The sequence below is a fragment of the Papio anubis genome, chromosome 2, assembly GCF_008728515.1.
Source record: "Papio anubis isolate 15944 chromosome 2, Panubis1.0, whole genome shotgun sequence".
Taxonomy (NCBI): Eukaryota; Metazoa; Chordata; class Mammalia; order Primates; family Cercopithecidae; genus Papio; species Papio anubis.
This window is the reverse complement of record NC_044977.1, coordinates 185,084,865-185,090,864: the sequence shown is the minus strand read 5'-3', so window position 1 is coordinate 185,090,864 and position 6,000 is coordinate 185,084,865.

Sequence of the window (6,000 nt, the reverse complement as noted above, 5' to 3'; positions counted from 1 at the left end):
GCTGTGCAGAAGCTCTTTAGCTTAATTAGGTCACATTTGTCAATTTTTGTTTTTGTTGCAATTGTTTTTGGGGACTTAGTCATAGATTATTTTCCAAGGTGATGTACAGAATGATATTTTCTAGCTTTGCTTCTAGGTTTTTACAGTTTGAGGTCTTACATTTAAGTCTTTAATCCATCTTGAGTTAATTTTTGCGTATGGTGAAAGGTAGGGGTTCAGTTTTAATCTTCTGCATATGACTAGCCAGTTATCCCAGTACCATTTATTAAGTAAGAAGTCCTTTCCTTATTGATTGTTATTGTTGATCTTTGTCAAATATCATATGGTTGTAGGTGTGTGGCTTTATTTCTGGGTTCTCAACCCTGTTCCATTGGTCTGTGTGTCTGTTTTTATACCAGTACCATGCTGTTTGGTTACCATAGCCTTGTAATATAGTTTGAAGTTTGATAGTGTGATGCCTCCAGCTTTGTTCTTTTTGCTGAGGATTGCTTTGTCTATTCAGGCTCTTTTTTGGTTCCACACAAATTTTAGAATAGTTTCTTTTCTAATTCGGCGAAAAATGACATTCGTAGTTTGATAGAAAAAGCATCGATTCTGTAAATTGCTTTGGGAAGTAAAGCTATTTTAACAATATTGATTCTTCTTATACATGAGCATGGAATGTTTTTCCATTTGTTTGTGTCATCTCTGATTTCTTTCATCAGTGTTGTGTAATTGTTGTAGAGAGCTTTCACCTTAGCTTCTTCAGTGGAAAATGTATTTAATTGTTATTCTTAAAGATTTATTTAAAGCACCAGATTTCCTTCTAAATGTTCTTGTTTATATCTTTTATGTCCTTGCTTTTTCTTTTTTATCTGTTTACACTAACAGTTTTTAAAGACTCTCTAACTCAGCCATTCATTTGCCTTTATTTCACCACAGTTCTGTCATTCTTGCTTTATGTATTTAAAACATAACGTACATTGATATATTGCTTATGTTGCCAATATATTCAATCTACGATTTTTGACAGTAATAACTTATCTCCATTTCTAATGGAGCCAATTTTGAAACTGCTATTTTAATTTGCTATCTGATCATATTCATCTGATGTCATTTTATATCCTTATTTTTAATCTTTCTGTAAGCTTTTGTTTAAATGCAGCTTATGCAGATAACATAAGTGTGGATCTTGTTTTTAATCCAGTCTGAAAGGATCTGCTTTTGATTTTGATTTGTGAAATAATTCATTTATATTTTTTGTAATTCCTCCTTTGTTAGAAATTATTTCTACCACATTTTGTGTTTCCATTTACAAAACTTTTATTTGTCCCCTTTTTTCCTCTCAACTTTCATTAGATAGATCAAATTTCCTTCTCGTTGCTTAGAAGTTATGCATTCTACTTTTAATATCTTGGGGTTATCTTAAGTTATTAAGACACATAGCTACACTTAAACCATCAATATTTTAAAAGTAAATATCTATTTCTTTTCCTCTAGCAGACAATGCTTCCATGTATCTTTTATCTCTCTTAGTCCTCTACAAGCTTTGTTGGTATCATTAATAATCTATGGCATAAATTACTTTATACCTTTTTTCTTTTATTAAGAGGAGTAGGCCAGGTGCGGTGGCTTACATCTGTAATCCCAGCACTTCGGCAGGCCAAGACGGGCGGATCACAAGGTCAGGAGATCAAGACCATCCTGGCTAACACGGTGAAACCCCGTCCCTACTAAAAACACAAAAAATTAGCCAGGTGTGGTGGCGAGTGCCTATAGTCCCAGTTACTTGGGAGGTTGAGGCAGGAGAATGGCACAAACCCAGGAGGCGGAGCTTGCAGAGAGCCGATATTGCGCCACTGCACTCCAGCCTGGGCGACAGAGTGAGACTCTGTCTCAAAAAGAAAAAAAAAAAAAAATAGGAGTATACTGGGTTCAGTGGCTCATATCTATAATCCCAGCACTTTGAGAAGGGCAGATTGCTTGAGCTCAGGTGTTTAAGACCTACCCAGGCAACATGACAAAATCCCATCTTTACAAAAAATACAAAAATTAGCTGGGCATGGTGGCATGTACCTGCTGTCCCAGCTACTCAGGAGGCTGAAGTGGGAGGATTGCTTGAGCCTGAGAGGCAGAAGTTGCAGTGAGCCTCCCGCCTGAGTGAAAGTGTGAGACCCTGTCTCAAGAAATTAAAAAAAATAAAAAAATGAATAATGACTCTGCTTAGTTGTTTTCAATAGCCATTCTCCTTTTTTTCTGTAGTAATAGAGAACCTGGCTTTTAGTTTGGTACAAAGGTACCCAAAGACTAAATTTCCCAGCCTCACTTACGGCATGGTCATGTGATAAAGTTCTGGTCAAAAATGTGTGAGAAGTGATGTGCGTGATTTTTGAAACGCATTTCCTAAAGAGATTTCCTAAAGAGACATTATCTTTCTTTCATTTTTCATTTTTCTTCCATACAGCTGTCTGAATCATGTGTGTGGTTGTGGGACATTTGGACCACAGATGAGAGCAACACCTTTAGGAGGAGAGATTAATAAGACATAAACAGCCAACATTCTTGGCAACTGGTGGAGCGAAACTCTCACACCAGCCCAGGACCACCTACCGCTAGATTCGTGTGTGAGGGAGAAATACTTTATCTAGTGTATTCTATTTTCTATTTTTTCTATTGCTCCTGTAACAAATTACCACAATATTAGCAGCTTAAAACAACTTGAATTTATTTTCAAACAGTTTTGGAGGTCAGAAGTCCAAAATTCAAGGTGCAGGACTGCATTCTTTCTGGAGGCCCTAGGGAAGAATCTGTTTCCCTGCTTTTTCCAGTGTGTAGAAGTCACCTACATTCCTTAGGTCATGGCCTCTTCCTTGCATTACAGCAACCTCTGCTTCAGACATCACATCTTGTTTTCTGACTCTGCACCTCCTCCCTCTCTCATGTAAAGACTCTTGTGATTACATTTCGTCCACTCAAATAGTTCATGGTAATTTTTTTGTCTTATAATCTTTAACTCAATCACATCTGCAAAGCCTCTTTTGCTATGTAAGGTAACATGGTTATGGGTTCCAGACATTAGGATGTGGACATATTTGGGGTAAGGGGACTTTATTCTACCTACCACATCTTTTATAAACAACTGTTACTTTGGGTCAATTTTATACCTAACTGGACCTAAATTCCAACTAATATACCCTATTTCCCAAACTATATTAGTTTCTTCTTATTATTGTTTATTTTTATTATTCTAATTGCTACTTTCCTTGTTGAGACACTTTTTCCAAGAGTGCTTTAAAACAAGATCTTTGTTTAGCAAACACTTTTTAATATGTTACATGCACTCTTTGCCTCCCCACTTCCCAAATAAAGGTTGCCTGATATTTCTGCTCTTCCTCTCAACCACTCCCCCACAGAGTGAATCATCAACTGTATTATTAAAGAACCCTGTCCTATACATGTTTGTATTTTGCGGACCTAAAACAGTGCTTGGAATGTGATATTCACTCAGCAACAGTTTGCTAAATGATGTATTGAATTGGTCTTTATGTGACAGCCACAACAAAAAGAGAAAAGCCAACAATGGAAGGAATACGAAGAGGAAGATACTAAAGAAAATACTAACCTACTACCCAATGCTGCTTGTCTTGACTTCCAGAGATATTAATATCTATATAAAATAGGCCTAATATATATGGAACACCATGCATACATATGCCATGGGTATAGGTACCACATATCCTGTAAGGTAGATAGAATTGCCTTGTTCACTTTTCAACCTTACACAGTTTTCAGTGTCCTCTTTACTTTTTTTTTTTTTTTTTTTTTTTTTAGAGACAAAGTCTTACTCTGTCACCCAGGCCGGAGTGCAGTGGCACAAACTCGGCTCACTGCAACCTCCACCTCCCAGGTTCAAATGATTCTCCTGCCTCAGCCTCTCGAGCAACTGGGATTACAGGCACCTGCCACCACATCTGGATAATTTTTTCTTTTTTTTACATTTTTAGTAGAGACGGGATTTCTCCATGTTGACCAGGCTGGTCTCTAACAGCTTGAGAGCTCCTGACCTCAAGCAATCCACCCACCTCAGCCTTTCAAAGTGCTGGGATTACAGGCATGAGCCACGTCCAGCCTCTTTTAATTTTTTATTTTCTCCAGTAATAAGTAATAGGGCACAGACACTGAAGACGATAGTCTGGGTAAAGGTGCTAGCTTTGTCTTTTACTGGCTATGTGATATTGGACAAATGACACCTCATTTCTGTGTCCCAGTTTCCTGATCTGTAAAATGGGATAGTGACAATAATGAAAGCTAATTCATAGAATTGAAGGGTGGGTTAAAATGAGTTAAGAAGCATGACATATGGTGATCTGCCATGACCCCTTCCTCATACTTACAGAACAGTTTGTACACTCCACTCCTCAGGGTAGGTGACTGGAGTAACACTTGCAGCAATTCTTCTTCATACTTCTAGGGCATGTTGTCCTCATGTCCTAGAAGCATGGACATTCCTCAGGGTAGGGAATTTGGAGTAACACTTTTAGCAACTCCGTTCACTTCTTCCTCCATAGGATCATTGCCTGGATTTTACTTTTAGTAAATTTAACTGGGAATAACAGTTGGAGGAATTGGAAAGTGCATTATCTAATGCAGATTAATTAGAGAAAAGAAAGAAGCTGACATTTTGATTCTTGATTCCAGAGGCTATTTAAAACTTATTGGAGAAAGGAGTATAGCATTGCCAGAAAAAATCCAAGATGCCCAGGTAAACTTGAATTTAAATTTAACTGGGTGTTGTTTTCTACTTTGTTTATTATATCTTTGGCTAATTCTGGCAAACCTACTCTGAAAAGCCAATATTCGTCTCACACAATTTCCTTATTTTGTGATGGGAAAATTGAAATAGATAATGAAATAAAGTCGCCCACATCTAGAGAATGAAATGCAGGACTCAAACCCAGATCTTCTGACTCCTTTTCAAGTCATAAGAAGCACAAAAAACATCAGAAATGTTCAGGCAAAAGAGCACAAGAAAGGGGAAGAAACACCTCTGGTTTCTACTCCCTGACCCAGTTTGTCCTTAGGTTGCTATAAAGAAATACCTGAGGCTGAGTAATTTATAAAGAAAAGAGGCTTAACTGCCTCACAGTTCTGCAGGCTGTACAGGAAGCATGATGCTGATGCTGATACCTGTTTACAGTGAGGCCTCAGGAAGCTTCCAATCATGGCAGAAGGCAATAGGGAGCCAGCATATCACATGATCAGAGCAAGAGCAAGAGAGAGAGCTGTGGGAGGTGCCACATTAATAAACAACCAAATCTCCTGCAATGACTACAGTGAGAACACTCTCATCATCCAGGGGATGGCGCCAAACCATTCACAAGGGATCTGCCCCCATGATCCAAACACCACCTACCAGGCTCCAACTCCAACACAGGAGATTACATTTCAACATGAGATTTGGGTGGACAAACATCCAAACCATATCAGCCAGTTACATAAAAATATCTTTCTCCAATTTAGAATGCAGCTTCTAAGCCATTTATAAAACTTTATACTACCTTGCCTTTTTGTTGTTGTTGCTAAAATCATTAACCCATTAATTAAGATTGTGTGGGCCTGCTTGGGAAAAGCCTGTTGAATTGCTTTTGTCTGTTCTATAATAAACGACAGCACAGAGACAGGTTGGTGTTAATTATGTTAAAGCCCTATTCATCTCTATTGATGTTAGTTTACATGGAATGTTTTATAACATCGACATTCTATACTGTTTATTCCCTGCTCTTTTTATCAGAAGCAGCAACATCATAAAACATTGCACCTCTAAAAGAACCACATTTCCAGGTGCCTGTTTTCAGCTGTGGAAGTCACATCTCACACACTGATTTCTTTCTCCCCCTTCAACCAATTTAAATTTCAATAAAAAGGTATTATTTTCTCTGGCTTCCTTAGCTCAGGATAGCAGACATTATCATATTAACAATGTTAGAGTAGAAAAAAAAGACTCAATATTTATTGAACCTC